Raw genomic sequence first — 16,315 nt, forward strand, 5'->3', positions numbered from 1 at the left:
AATAAGCTCCAATATCATAGATACAGTTCTAATGTTATGTGCAGTGTCAGGGCCATGAAAAGTAGGACCAACTGAATATTGTTATGAATACAAAGGCAAGACGTACCGAAGAGCTAATGTTTGAGTTAAAAAGTGCAACTTTGAAAACCTCGACTGGAACGTGGTCTCAGAGGGTTCTCCACCCTGATAAGCCCCGTTGCGAGGTCAAATTAATTTCATTGATTTTTAATGAAATTTGTGTAGATACAGCGCCGAGCATCGGCTTTAACAAAAGACATTGATATCGTCATTATTGTTATTCTGGTATGTAAAGTTGAGCAGTACTTTTCATACCACTCACTTTTGGGTCTGACAGAATTCAAAATAAATTCCAGATTTCTGCTCCGCTGTATAATTTTCTTGACAAACCTGTCATGGAAACTGTATAATGGTTTGTCTTTCCACCCTTCTCATCCTTCCTCACTCTCTTCATCCTCCTCCTCCTCCTCCTCCTCCTCCTCCTCCTCGTCCTCGAAGCCTCACAGCATGTGTAAGCAGAAGCGCACGTGCTCCCTTCGCCCTCATTACGAGCTAACTACGCTGTTAGATTAAAAGCGTGTACGGAGAGGAAGACAGAGGGAGAAAGAATGAAAAGAGAGAGTTAGAGAGAGAGTGTGTGAGAGAGAGAGAGAGAGAGAGAGAGGAGGAAGAGGTGTGGGGGGGGGGAAGTGAGGAACGGGCCGAACCTCCATAATTAAGATCACTTCACAGATTACCTCCGGCAACAAAAGCACGGCAAGCGGCCGCCCGCAGCCACAGAAATTGGATGAAAAAGGGGTGTTGAGGAGGAGACTGACCTCCGCTGCTCTCCTCCGGGCTCCACGCGAACACGAGCCATGGCTGGATCAAATGCCCCTCCCAGCAGTAACTGACACACACAGACACACACACACACACACACACACACACACGACAGGTACTGGTACATGCTGTAGAGGCAGGGAGGCAGCGAACGGAGGGAGAGCGCGCTTCTCGCAGGCAGCGGCAGACACACACACACACACACACGTAGGGGAATCGACATCTGAGGGGTTACGTTTCATTACAGGCCACAAATCCGGAAAAACACACGGAGAGCTAGCTACACTGCACGGAGAGGAGACCCATCCACCAGCCTGAAATAACTCCAAACATGCCGCCACCTTCGAGACAGTTTTGAGGAAAAGATCGCCAGGATGGTAGTCAGTTATCAATTGCAATCTAATGTACTACTCAACAACAAGCAGCTGTTCCGTATACTTGTACGCTGTATTTGTTGGCTTGTTTGATTCTTGCAGGCCACAGCATTTGTAACACTACATGGTAGACAGCAGAGCTATGAAAACCCCAAATGTCCAATTTGAAAATACCACTAGAAGGCTGATGTGATGTCTTTTCCCCCTCACTTGGAAGCCAGTTTGACCACAAATCTGATATCACGCAAGCATGGCATTATACCCACCTAAAGGATCCCGTCACCAGAGAGCTTCCACACTGACCAGCTGTCAGACCAACACTTTCTTTTTTTATCCCTGTACTCTTTGCCTTCCCTCCATCAATTCCCACATCCTGACCCTCACAGCTCTCCTGCGCTGTTCACCTCGTCCTCCTCAGTCCGCCTCACTCCCATCCCGCAAACCAACCCTGATCTCCGGTGAGCAGAGGGGAGGCCATTTACTCTAATCACAGGGATCCAGCAAGAGCGCCTCAAAGCCCTCGGGGGCTGATCGGCAATCAGAGAGACGGAGGCTATGAGGGAGAGAGAGAGAGAGAGAGCGAGAAATAAACTCCACCTCAACATCAGATTTGTGGAGCAAACCTCTCCGATGCCTAATACGAAGCAGCTTTGCCACGAGATCGTCCTGATGGTGTGTAGGCAGGATGAGGGGTGTTTGCAAGGATATGAGCACAGAGTTGAAGGACTTCCTGTGACAGAGCAAGTTTCGGTCACGGGGGTCACAGGGAGGGTGAAGTGTGCAGGCGCTCACTTGGGACAGGAAGCGGGCAATAAGCGTGCAAGTTACTGTGCTGTGGCACAGAATACAGTTTATCAGTATTCAACTATTTAAGAAATCCTCCAGCAGTTTACAATTCTGGCTGAAAGAATCACTATTCCAGGTTTTAGAATCTCATTTCCATAGTTGTTCTTCTGTTATGATAAAATTTGGACATCGGTGAACTTGCAGAAAGTCAAAAACTAGACACATCAGTAGTCAATAAATTGTCAATATGAGAAAAAAATTCAATTAAAACTAAAAACAACAAATACTCGGCACAGCTGAAACGATGGTGTGATCCCGCACCGTTTACTAGTGCAGCAAGTATCCAATCATTCCGATGAAAACACAAGACTTTACATCGAGATGGCAGCAACACATAAAAGTAATTTCTCACCTACACCACAGACACGCAGTAGTTCGGTTTACTAGTCTCTGGAGGCCACTTGGAGGACTCATTCCCCGCATGTACGGTGTGTTCCGTAGCTTGTGGCAGTGCAGTGTCAGTGCGGTCGCATGACATTGGAGGTATACATGGCACAGAGCCTACATGTACAACCCGCGTTTACGAAATTTACAACCCCATCGCGTGGAGCCTAGCATTTCCTGTCTAATGTCTAAGTTCAGCTCCAGAACAGCCTCATAGTCCATCCAATAGTTTTCAAGACATTCCACAAAAAACAAACATCAGTGATGCTAGAGGAAAATCAAGGGATCGTCATCGTCGATAGGCTTCATCCTCTGGGGATCATGAATATAATAGTTGTTGAGACCAATCAAACGGTATTGCCATCCCGACTGCCATGCATGGCAACACATTAATAACACAAGAGATAATGGTTTAATTTGTTAGTATTTTGAAGTGTATTGACAACATTTTACATATGTGGCGTTTACAATGGTGTTCTGTGTTTTTTAATCAATGAGGGATTTTGTTGGTGCACTACTGTGCTCGGTTACTGAGACCATTTGGCAGCAGGGCTGCTTCACCATGCTACACACAGCCCAGTAGGTTTGTTTAAAACCTGTCCAGTTGTCTGACTGCTCAGGTTTCTCCCCTTGTCTGACTTCTTTTTAACAATGTCACCTCACTCCAAGTTCTCAGCAAATGACTTTGGTCCATACAACCTACAGCTGGAAGACCAACATGAGATCAAAGTTGTCGTGAACTTGAACTTGAAATGTAAAACTCTAAAAACGCGATGCTCCTGCCTATTCGGTGCAAAAGCTCTCACAATTTTGACTTACTATTATACACTGCTCGGTCAGAACGGAGTAATAAACAAATTCAAGTCTTCCATGTCCTCTTCCAATTCTTCCTTTAATGGGTGTCACAGAGTGACAGAAGGTTAGAAACAGCGAATCTGTTCAAAATGTCCCTCCAGTTTTTGGGACACACATTGTGAACGGGTGATCTCACTCCCACCCTTCAAGCCTATCAGTGTCATCAACCACACCATGGATGCAAATGCCCCCCGTCTCTCTCTGTGCAGATCTGACAGTCCTGTTTACCAAAGCAGCCGGCAGACAAGCCGAACAAGAGCCCGGGCACTTCCACTTAACTCTTTCCCCATTACAACGATTGGTGTGAACGACACAACAAAAGAGATGAAATGCAGTTCTGAGCCAAAGAAAACAACTGCAGCTCACGATCAAGAATAATATTTTTTTTTTTTTTTTTTTTTTTTTTTAAAAAGACAAGGATGAAAACAAAAGAGGAAGAGGCAGATGAGGGGGAGGTGGTGGGGGCAGGAGAGAGAGAAGATGATGAGGTAGGCCCTTTGAAAATAGAAATAAAAAAGACGATTTGAGAAAACTGTTGGAAATTGCAGGAGATCTGTTAAAGGTTTCTGTTTCAGCAGGGGTGGGAGCGCATCTTATGACTTAAAAAGAGGTATTAAAGGAAAGAGCCGGGCGCCGGGGGAATTCTCCCACGTCGGAGAGCTCTCTTTGTGAATTCAACCCCAGTAATAAGGCAGATAAATAATAGATAAATAGTATTTAGCTCCCACCTTGAACAACACTTTTTAAAGTAGTTCATGAAAGACTGACAGCTCTTGGCGAACAAATGCACTTACACAAACACACAAGCAGGCGCATGTACATGTAATGTGTGTTATACCTAATTAAATAAAACACCAGGTGGGATCGACTGATTGTTTGTGTGCGTCTCGGTGTGTGTGTGTGTGTGTGTGTGTGTGTGCACGCGCACGGACACAAAAAGAAGACGCAATGAAGAGAAGGCAAGGCACAAATATTTTCTGGGACTGAATTTCATCATGTGCGTATTTGTTATTGGCGCTTTCATCAGTCACTGACGGTAGGTGTAGGTGCAGAAAAGTAAGAGGCTGCACGACGCAGATGTTTGTCGTGCAAACACACAATGCGCGTAGAGGTAGTTATTGGCTTCTGAAGGAAAACATTTACGGCCGCTCCGGTCGGCATAACAGACACAGAACTGAAGTGAAGCAAAGGGTTTCATATAAACTTGTAAACTGTTCAACATTTAGCATCACTTTTTGCTTTGTATCCGCGAGGTGAGGTGTAACTATTATGGCGCCCCGTCATGACTACTGTATGTTACTGAGAGACATCGGGTGGGGGGGGAAAGGGTGTTACCGTGCTTGGTAACACGCAAGAACAACCGTCATTAATCAATGTTCCGTGTATCGTTAATTAAACAGCTAATTGTTGTTTCACAGTTAACAAACAATTAAGTGCTTTATAAACCATTTACCAGGCAACTGTGTGTCGCTTAAAATGCTTAAAATAGTCGCAACTGATGTTTATAATGCTTTATAAACGGTTAATAAATGCTGCGCGGTTCATCTCTAAACATTATAAAGTGGCGACTGGTGTTTATAAACCTGTACAACTACCAGATAAATAGTTTGTAAAGCATTTCATTGCTATTAACAGCGTATCAACTATTCGCTTACCATGTATTAATGATGGTTATCATAAAGCATTGCCACATTTATTTATTTATTTATGTATTTCCAACTTTGGAAAATGAGATTTACACCCCCTCCCCTCTCCAGTGACTTGTGTACAGTCGCGAGGCTCGTCCAACGTTCTCCAGTGTTAAACAGAGGCCTTTCACTGTCTCACCGTTCTAATATTCCAGAAAAATAAAAATCATTAAAAAAAAGGGACTTGTTTTTGTATAACCTTTCCTCAAATAAGAGCAAGAATAAACAAGTAGACATATATTTACCTTTTAAAAAAAAAAAAAAAAAAAAAAAAAAAAGCACAGTAGCAACCCTTTGCTTCTCATGGCAGCTATGCCTCAGAGATGTGGTCGCGGCTGCACCAGGCGTTTACAGAAGGCTGTGTGTTTAAACGCCTGGAATGCTCATTTGCCTTTTGGGTTTACTTATTTACTTTTGCATAAATGGAGAACAGTACTGTGGTATTAAAGGGGCTTCTCAGGGGGAAAGTTGTGTGTTTTTGAAATGCAGCCTTGTTTTAAATGCTCCCTCAGTTTGCTATATTAAGGAATGCGGATGATTAATGCAACATAGATCTAATTTCTCTTGATTAAAAAACATGAATTAGAAAAATAATGCCAGACTTGAGATGAGCTCAACCCCGACCACCCCCCACCCCCTTTCACTCCCCAACACACACACACACACACATACGCATCCCCACCGCCACCCAACCCCCCCACACACACACCCCACCCGCCTCGCGCACTCAAAGTCATCAGATACAAAATGAGCATCCAGGCTAAAATGAGCAACAAATAATCACAAAATTCCCAATAGCCAAATATGAAATGTAAAATGACTGCCTTGATCAACTTGAGCCCAGTAATCTTTAGCACCAGCCACAGCTGTACCACCACTTCTGTCACTTGAAATAAAAACCTAAACCTTTCAGGGCTTTCGATTGAGTCTTTAATTCAGCCTGATGTGACATTAAAACCCTTTGGTTGACTTCCACTGGCTGTGACAAATGTACCAGCGCTTAATAGAGGTGTGCAGACAGGCCGGCATTTCAGTGACTTTTATCAAACCGAATTTATCAACGCGGGCTCCCAGGATCTGTGGCAGCAGCTTGTTCAGAGGGAAGCCTACAGATACCGTTAAGTACATCATCCCTCCTCTCTGTCTCACTCCTTCTCCCCTTCTGCTCGCTGCTTCGCTCTGCGAGTGTTTTTTCCCCGCTCCGTCCTGTCATCGCTCTGCCTACTGTGTATTTATCTCTTTTCTCTCTGGATCCACCGTTCCACGAGCGCGCCGTGCTTTTGTAGGCTAATACGGATGTTTGCTGGCTGCCAACTGTCGCATTGAGTTAAGAACAATTTAAAGAAGAAGAAAAAAAAAAACATTTTAAAGAGGAAATCTTTTTGTGTGTATTGCTCACACCGATCGCGGGACGCTTCAAACTCTCCACCGACACTCCGCTGGGGCTCTGGTGGTAGTTAACAGTGTTTTGGCAGGCCAGAAAAGACGTCACGATTGTCTCATTTTTAGTCAAAAAAAAAAAAAAAAAGGTGAGACTGAAACTGGTGAATCATCCCAACCGGCAGGGAGATAATTCACATGTGCTAAAAGAAGACACCAGCACGCTTGTCAGAAAGTAACTCACCAGCTTCTTCAGCTAAAAGAGCGTCAAATACAACTTTCTTCTTATTATTTGATCTCACAATTAGGCTACCTGGAAATGGAGGAAAAGCTTCCCCCTCTTTAATTCTCTCCAGTCACAGGACAAGTGTTTGGATTCCTGAGCACTTTACTGCGATTTCCCGGCCAATTTCGTAAAGTCGAGAGAAAAAAGAAAAAAAAAAAAAATTAATCACAGCTTGCAGGGTGTGGCGCTCAATAACTAATCGGCAACTTATTGTCATTTTAGCGATGATAGAGGTTCGTGAATGGGAGACGGCAGATGGCATGAATGAGAAGTGAGGGCAAAGGAAGAAGGGGGGAAAAAAGAAACGATCGCTGGGAAGAACAAGACACGAGAGCTGGGGAGGGGGGGGTGGGACGGAGGATGGAGAGAGGCTGCAGGAACGAGAGTGAAACGGTGGAGCGAGGAGTGTGATAAGGAGGCCTTTGAAGGGTCCTCTCAGATGCTGCGATTGCTCAGTTCAGCGCCGTTAGAGCCTCTGAGGTACTTGAACCTTGCCTGCCTTTCCTCCACCTCTCTGTAGAGTTGCTGCCCTGCAGGCCACCTGTAAACCGCTTTGACACATGATCCACTCCCACGGATGTAGAGTGGAAACACAAACACACATACACACACTCGGAGAGACGGGGGAGAGAGAGAGAGAGAGAGAGGGAGAGAGAGAGAGAGGGAGGAGAAACGGCTGCTCGCGGGCAGCTAAGCGCGCACGGATGCTTTAACGCATCATCAGCGTCGGGGTTTGTTTTTTAACATTAGCACTCGATTAACAACTGGCTGTCCCACTTTTGAATGGAGGGCCACTCAGAGCAGAAACAAGAGCGCTACCTAATAGTCTGCTCTCATGACACGTTGATTAAAACATTTTTTTGTTTTTCGTTTTTTTTTCCCTTCCTTTTATCTGTCTCTCGCTGTCACTTTGAGGCAATGGATCCTTCAGCGGGACAGGATAAATAACCTGCTATTATTATCCGAGGCCCTCGCACTGGCGTGAAAGTGGCACCGGGAGGGGTTTAACCTGCCCCTCCTTAAGGCCGAGAGAAACATCAAACGCGTTGGAATTCAATTAAGCAATCAGGCGGATGCCGCAAAGAAGTGGCGGGGAACGTGGACGTCATATTTCTGGGCAAACACACACACACACACACACACAGATGCACCCTAGAAAAAAATCTGTTTAAATGATTACTAGAAATGCAAGAAATTCCTAATTCACATGAAGAAGAAGAAGGACACATATGTGAGAAAAAGTCGCGCTCGGTGACTGCAAGAAAGCTCTGAGCAACCCACAGCAACCCTGAAAAGGAGCGGGAAGGGGGGGGGGGGAAGAAATGACGGCTCCTGATTAGGCATTGTCAAAATATTTGTGACGGAGGAATTCCACTAGGCGAGCGCAGAATCGGCTCCTCTACAAAAGAGCCATCTTCCCTGAGTAACAAGTTGGTGCAATGAGTGTCGACAGAAGAGGAGCCGAAATCCCCCCCGGGCTAGAGAATATCCCGCTATTGTAGTCTTAACCCGCGAGACCTGGCGGGGAATGTACAGCTTTCACAGTCACTTCTCATCCTATTTGTAGCACTGCCGCTGATGTGCGAGCGCCTGGGCCAGAGCAGGTCACCCCACCGCCACACTTTTTTTTCTTTTTTTTTCCCCCCTTATCTCTCCGTCTACCTGACTCTTCCAGCTATCAACACCTTTCCCAAGTCCAATAAATATTTGAGGGGGCATTCATCTACATCGTGTTATTTTCTCCACCCACCCCCCCGGCCCTCATGCCAAACCACTTTTTTCATCTCACTTTTTTGTATTTTGTATTTTTTTTTTTTTGTTCCACAAGGCAAGTTTCATTAAAGATCCAATTATGCAAATCAGGTGCTGGAGAGGCAGTTGAATATGCACTATAATGGTGTACAGTAATCGTTCGACACAATATACGGCATCCGGGGCCAGATTTACGAGCGCAACAGTACTGCAACGCCTCCATCCTTTGGTGAAAACCTCTTGATCATAATTAAAGGTGCAGGAGTTCTCCCCAGCATCCTCACACCCTCCTTTTTTTTTTTTTTCTCTCTCTCTCTCTCTCTCTCTCTCTCTCCCTCTTCTCCTCTCCCTCCATCTTGTGCTCCTTTTGGCGTGCTCATTAACGGAGGTCTGGGGAAGTTTACAGAGGTCACATCCGAGAGGTGGACCAGCTAAAGAGCAGACATGACACGCGATGCAGTCAGCGATGGTATATGTGAAGTGGGTAATAGACATAACCTGCCGCGCGCACATGTATAACCTTCCATCTCATCAACACTGGAGGTATTTACCACAGTCTTAGCTGAGCGTGACTGAATGTTAAGCAGTAACAATTCTCTGCTTCAGGACCTCTGATTGATGTGTGCTTGCCCGTTTGTGTTAAGCTGTTGTCTGCGGAAATGACACAGCTGAAAACGCAGCGTCTTTCCGACACATCAAAAGGGAAAACGGTCCTGACATTGCATGACGCATCCTCAAATCCAAAATGCTAATGAACTTCGAGGAAGAAAAACACCAAACTAAAGCCAAACTCAATAATGCCTTAATGCCAAGGGAGCTCAGCAGGGAAGCCGGGGCAAACAAAGGAGGAGTATCACGGGTTGTGAGGATAAGGTGTTTTTTTTTTTGTTTTTTTTCATTGCATTTTTTTTCCAAGACACATTCCTTGTTGGTGTTACGTGAGCGTCAACTGATTCCACAGAACTGGGGGGGAGGAGAAGGGGCAAGGCCAGAGCATCGCCCTGGACGATGGACTGTCTCAAGGCTGACGCACACACACACACACACACACACACACACACACACACACACACACATACACACACTGTGTAGGTTCAGGTGCTCACGTACACACTGTTCTAAAAATTGTTGCAATTGCTCACACATGTACGCATGCACATTCTCTTCTCATTTATTAATCAAAGTCTGGAAGTGGGAAAAAGAAAAAACAAAAAACAGAAGACCCCCCCCCCCTCCTTCTCGCGCCCACTTCCGCTGTCATCTCTCCCTCCAAGACCACTTCGATTTCTCCCTTTCCTCTCTTAACCGTCCAAACCCCAGCTGCCCCCCCACCGCCCCAGCCCGGCTCCCCTGGCTGCCCAGACAAGCAGACGCTCCTTGCGATGGCACCCCGGTATGAAAGGACTCGAGTCAAGCCTGTCTGTCAGCACCTCATCTGCCCTACACCCTTTATTCTTAGATCAAAATGACGTCCGCGATTACCCCCGCACCACCACCGCTCCCCAAACCAATCTAACCCACTGCTCCCCCGACCCTTTAACTCCCAATCCTTATCGAGCTCTCGGAGGCAAAAGAACATACCGGTGGGGGGGGGGGGGGAGATACCGTGCCACTCCAGCTCACAAGCAAAGGATGAGACATTCGCACAGTGTAACCCATGCGGCGACGGGAAAACTGAACATAAACTCTCATTTAAACAATGATCCAGTAAATCTGATCACTCACACAGCTAGATTTAATTGATAGCATATTCATTTCAGGCTAATGACATCTTACACATTTTCTATTGCTTTTTCTATTATTCAATAACTGAGTCAGAGGTAATGCATTTTCTTTACATCCTGTCACAGTTTCTTTTCCTCTTTCCTAACAAAAGCAAAGCGGTGCATTTAAAGTCGGACAAAGAAAAACAAGCACAACGTGTGACGCGGCTGTCGGACACCGTCGTGCCGCGCAGAGGATGGATAAATTATGTCCCATCAGTTTACAAATTCATTTCACCAAATTAGATCCGGAAAAAGGCCTAATAATGAGCAAAGGTCAGAGACACTAACTTCATGAAACTTCCAGGTCATTCAGGCAAACCTTCCATTTATCACCACAGCGGAATAAATCACAATTGCTGTTCCATCTTAAACGTTCGGCGTCGCACCCCCTGGGCTCGTAGTGGTGAGAGGAAAAAGAAAATAAATCCAATCTCACATATTCAATGACAGAAATTCAAACACATGTGATAAAAAATCTCGTCGTTTGAGATTTCTGTCTAATGTGTGTAATCTAGCGTGTGATGTTTTGTGGTCAGAGTGATCTCCTCTTGAGTTCACATCCCGCATTTGATTCGGTGCTTTCAATTGTGCGTGTGTGTGCGTGCGCGTGCACGAGAGTGCTTGTCATATTAGCCTCGCGCTGCAACTGCAAGCCCGGCTCGCCAACATCTTCCCCCTCTCTGGCTTGAACTCTGGAGATCAAGGTCATGGAGCTACAAGGCTCAACCCAGACTAACGCCTGTGTGTTACAGCCCCTTCGACACCTTCCTCATCCCCCGCGGGACACACACACACACACACACACACACACACTCACACAGAGAGAGAGAGACACACAGTGGAATACATGCACGCTGTCGCCTTGCCCTGTTGCCCGTGTGAAGAAGAGAGAGCAGATTAGAGGCAGAATGGAAGTGAAGAAATGACACAGCCAGTATCCACAGCCTGTACCCAGTAGGTAAGGGGTGGGGGGTGGGGGGGGGGCTTTCACAATGACTGCACATATCAATTAATGGCTGGCTGATGAGCAGAGCTGGCCTGATCTGGCCTGCCCACCACCGCCCTGATCCCAGCGGACTGGGAGCCCTGGCCTCACAGCCTGTACAGCTGGAGCCCTCTCCCCTATAATTACACGAGAAGGGGATCAACAGTGAGGCTGTCTATCTGACCGTGGACCGCACCACGTCGCACATGCATATATCACCACTACGGTACAGGAATCGCTTAAATTATGTGCTGTCCCATTGATTATACACACGTATTTTCCCGGGCCGCTCCATTATGTAATTTGTGCGACCGCTTCACTGTGGGTCTGTGTGTTTTCGCGATGGCACTGCGACGTCCGCCTCCCCTTATGCGCATTTGTTAAACGAGTGCGTGATTTTTCATCCCGTTTTGTTTTGGGGGGTTTTTTTTTCCCCTTTTTATCCTCTCCCCCCTTTTTTTTTTTTAAGAAAACCTGATTGTGTACATGTCAACGTGCGAATGATTCACAGCGAGTCGGACTGACAACGCGGCGGCTTCAGTCGAGTGGGTCTACTCCACGGTGAACCGAGTGGCTGACTGACTGACTGACAGCCTGGTGAAAAGAGGACTGATTTGATGCCATCCTTTGCATGCCATGCTCTTTCTCTCTCTGTCTCCCCCCCCCCCACCCCACCCCGCCGCCACTCACCCCCACCCCCACCCTTCCTCTCTCATCACTGCCTTCTCCCCTCGTTTTCAGCTCAGAGATGTGTATCACCACAGTCAGTCACGGCCTGCAGCCCCCTTAGCAACGCTGACACGGGCACAGGTGGGAAGGCAACTAATGCGAGATCAACAGCAACTGCCACAGAAACGGATCCGGAGCCACGTCGGTGAGAAAGTACAGCACAGGAGGGGAAAGCGTCTGAATACCTGCGCTGAGCATGTGTGTGTTCTTCTTCTTCTTCTTCTTCTTCTTCTTCTTCTTTTTTTTTTTTGCTGCAATAAATCTCACGCCGACTTCAAAATAAAACAGCCCATCCATAAACATTGTGAATTTATCTATCCGACTTGCCATGAAGTGAAGATAAATAATGCCTGCATATTTTATTAGAATAATTATTTTAATGACAGCACTTAATTAGATAATTCATTAGTGGGGTCGTAACGTAGTGTTTTGAAAAAAAAAAAAACAAACAAACAAAAAAACAAGTATCCCGACTTGCAGAGAAATACGAACAGATCCAAAGTGGGCCTAAAGAATATTAAATAAACGTGCTGAACAATCCATCGAGGCCCTGACGCCAAAAAAATTCACCAGACAAATTCCTCTGACGGGCCAGCGAGCAAAGCAGGGCCTTTTTTTTTTGTTTTGTTTTTTTCCCCCCCTAAACACAGTGTTTGTCTTACCAAATATTTTCAACCCGAGAGAGGGTGACAACATTTCAACTTGTAGCAGCGCAGAGAGGTGCAGGAGCAGGGCAGGCAGGTCTGAACTGTCAGAGGAGGGGGGGGGGGGGACAGTCATCCAGTCGCTATTTCATCTCCAATAAGGGAATGCAAGGAGTTGACAAAAAAGGGTTTACGCCCAGACACTATTTCAGACATAATATCCGCCCTGTGCATACCATTAAACAATGACAGCATCTCAACTCGCACAGTACATCTATTTATCCCTTCTCCTCGCACAATGAATCTGAGGAAGAGGCAACATTCTCTCTCTCTCTCTTTTTTTTTGTCTTCTTTCCCCCTTCTTGTTGTTGGCTCGAGACAACTTTCAGGGAAGGTTAGAGAAACAGTGGGAAACGACGTGGCAGAACATTGTGGGGTATTTTAGGAAGGGTGACATGCGTCTTCACGGCCATTGTGCAGCGCTGGTAAGCAGCTGGAAGCGGCTGGATCACCCAGGTCAGATCACTCAGGGGTCAGCTCGACTTCCAAGAAAAAAAAAAAAAAAGAAGGGTCCTCCCCAACTCGAGACGCACGGTGAGACAGAGGCTTTGAACGGGATTACAAGCCTCGTCCCTGTCACGTATTACTGATAATTCAATACTGGCCCCCATCGTTTAGGCACAAATTCTGACATCGCTTCCCTCTCGGCGTGGGAATTCTGCAACCGGGGTTTCAGTTGTTTTAACGCGCTCAACCTGCTGGATCGTGGAAAAAGGAACAGTCTGGTGTAATTTTAAAGAAGAAAACGCCAAAAGTCCCGAAAGCACGAGTGCGCTGGCATGTCACACACCCGACCTCTTCCATCCCCCTGGAAGGAAAAATAAATAATAAAAAGAAAAGAAATACCACCGGCTGACGGGCTCCGTCATTTTAGATTTCCCACTGTAAGGGATGTCTATCAGCCTCCTGTAGCCTTTTTTTTAACGACTCGCCCCGAACTTTATCCCCCCTCTGTCAAAAGAAAAACTCACATCCGCACCCACCAACACCACCAGCCACCCGAGCAAAGGTGGCATCTGCCCCCCCCCCCTTTCCTCGCCTAAAAAAAAAAAAAAAAGCCAAATTTCCCCCCGCTGCTCGTCTGTGTCTCGACGCATGATATTTACCCCTTCTCGTCTGAATGCCATCGTAACGTCTCCTCAAAGCACAGTGCAGGGGGCTGCTTATTCATAAGAGAGGTCGATCACTGCACAAAATGGCAGGTCTCACCGGCTCTTCTTCCATCTCACAAGTTTGTTGGTTTTTTTTTTTTTCTTTCTTTCTTTCTTTTTGACACATGGTGGCAAACGGCACCGGTAAACTTGACTCGCCTCCCCGCACTCTTTCAAGCACGAGTGCGGAAGAAAGTTTTTTTTTTCCCGTGGACACTTTGGACGGAAACACGGCTGGACTTTTTTTTTTTTTTTTTCTTTCCTCCAAAGTCTCGCACTGTATCGCTGATGTGCACGCAGCGATACTGCAAAGCCGTGCGCCCCGAACGTCCCTGTCCTTTTTTTTTTTGTTACTGTTGTTGTTGTTTGTTATTTTGTTTAGGGTTTTTTTTTTCACGCATTTAGTGTAGAGCCAAACATGCAGCGGCAAAACAAAACTTAACCATTTTCTGCTGGAATAATAAAACAAATAACTAGTTATTTTTTGGGTTGGGGGGGGGGGGAGTCGCGTTGAGTTTGCAAGGTGTCGAGCATCGCAGCCCGTGTCTTGGTCCCAGCTGCTATTTTGTCGCCGTTTTTTTTTTTCTTCTTTTCTCTCTCTCTCTCTCTCTCTTTTTTTTTACGATCGTCACTCGCTACGGATAATTGCACTGTTATTTTCTAATCATGATTGGGGAGACATCAGGGGCCCCCGCTGCGATGCACCCGCACAAACAACCCCAATCCTCCACAAAACTGACTTCCCAGCGAGTAATACACTCCAAGCCCCCCCTCCCCTCCCCTCCCTCCAGTAAAAAAAAAAAAAAAAGACCCACTCGTGTACTATAAGCGCCACACTTCTTCTTACCTTTTAAATTTGGCGAAGCGCCGGCTAACTCCTGCGCGTAAACGATGCGTTGTGAGAGATAGTGTTCATTGAATAATGAGGCATGTCCATATGATGTGACCGGATCATATTCTTGTCGGATGACGGGGGTGTTGAAAAGTGCGCTTCGGACCTGTTAAAGACTGTCCACTCCTCGATCCCGTCCCTACTACTGCTCCCCGCCGCGCATCCCGAGTTTGAAATGAAAAATACGGCTTTCTGACTTGTCTCCCCCCCTCGCTCGCTTCCCTGTCGCTCGCCTTCTAAAGGTAAACGTTTGCATTGATGCCGATCGCCAGGCATCAGCATATTCCCTTCATCTTTCAGCTTGGACTCCCCCTATCTGGTAGGTGAAATGCATTGTACCGTTAAAAAAAAAAAAAAAGAAAAAAGAAAAAAAAAAGGCACTCCATTGTAGAAAAGCAAAGCGGAGTGGCTGGATACAGTTCGAGTCTAGCGGTATTCGTCGTTGACGGGATAAAAAAAAAAAAAAAAAATCAGCTGGTGTGCCCAGCGGTGTACTGAACCTCGTTTAAAAGAAATAATCCCCCTATCGTTACATTCCCGCTGGTGGTGCCGTGGCCAGAGCGCGAGAGAAGAAGGGGGGAAAAAGCCGATTCCCAGCCACCTTACTTTTGTTTCTGACCTTGAACTGCCCACAAACACTCTTTTTATTTTACAAATCGTGCCCCCCTTGTAACAGAGGCATTCTCACAGAGGCAGCCTCGCCGCTTAGAGCACCGCGCGTTAAACACTGGCTCGCTGGAAGAAGAAGAAGAAGACGAGGAAGAAGAAGAAGAAGAAGAAAAAGATACCCAGGTCACAAAATTCTCTACCCCCCTAAAAAAAGTAGAAGTGCTTACCTTTCTAGTGAACTGTTTCGAGTCTCTTTCCTCCTGCTCTTCGCCTTAAACACACACACACACACACCAAAAAAAAACTCCAGGATAAATGAGTGTTGCCTCTCGTGCGTCCTGAGCGTCAGTCACCGCTTAAGAGAAGTAATGAGTGATAAAAATGACGCTCATCTATCTGCACTGTAACCTTGTGGCGTATTTAATGTAAATAAGCCGCGTTGTGTTGCCAATCCCCATGCATACAAACGCAGAACCGCTCCTCAGGGACTCGCTTTTGCCCTGTTTCCCCCCCCCTCCTCTATGTATGTATTCTCACTGCCTGGGAGCGCAAAAAAAAGGGTATGAAGATAATTATTTGGAAAAATATGATATATCAATAATGCGACCGGTCCGGTTTGTGAATGAATGCATTTCCACACACCTCTTTAGAAAGCGCTCTCTCCCTGCAAAGACTTTTTTTTTTTTTTTTTTTTTTTAGGGTGATTTTTTTTTTTTCCCCCTCAATATTTCCAACAGGAGCTCTAAACTTTAAGTTGGCACAACTTTTTGCGACGCGAGAGAGGAAATAAAACACACACACATACACGCACGACCAGAAAAAGACGTCCCGCATAGGCCGAAGCGTTTCACGCAACTAAAAAAAAAAAAAAAAAAACCTTCCTTGTGGGATGGTTTTGATATATTATGCTTCTATAGGGGGGTGGAAGAGACTGAATAATGCAATTATAGATTCAGTGTCCCAGCGTTGACAAAAGACAGGGCTTCAATAGAGGCTTTGTTATAGGATTATATAATGATTATGGGGTAATTATGGGAACGGTTTGGTAATAATAAAAAAAAAAAAAGTATCAAG

At 46.0% G+C, this 16,315-nt stretch overlaps 1 protein-coding gene across 6 annotated transcripts in view; it reads right to left on the reverse strand.

Moving 5' to 3' along the window:
- znf536 (zinc finger protein 536) overlaps positions 1–16,081 on the reverse strand; it is a 208,303-nt gene extending 192,222 nt beyond the window's left edge. For 2 of the 6 annotated variants that reach the window (XM_037095376.1, XM_037095378.1), the window contains exon 1: positions 15,469–16,080. The gene's annotated coding sequence lies outside the window, so the exon portion shown is untranslated. Of the gene's footprint in view, positions 1–13,695; positions 14,410–14,587; positions 15,042–15,468 lie in introns of those variants that run through there. The other 4 variants (XM_037095381.1, XM_037095383.1, XM_037095377.1 and 1 more) reach the window with 4 other exon arrangements.
- Between the last annotated feature and the right edge of the window lie 234 nt (positions 16,082–16,315).

Source organism: Acanthopagrus latus, chromosome 4, assembly GCF_904848185.1.
Source record: "Acanthopagrus latus isolate v.2019 chromosome 4, fAcaLat1.1, whole genome shotgun sequence".
NCBI classification, from domain to species: Eukaryota; Metazoa; Chordata; class Actinopteri; order Spariformes; family Sparidae; genus Acanthopagrus; species Acanthopagrus latus.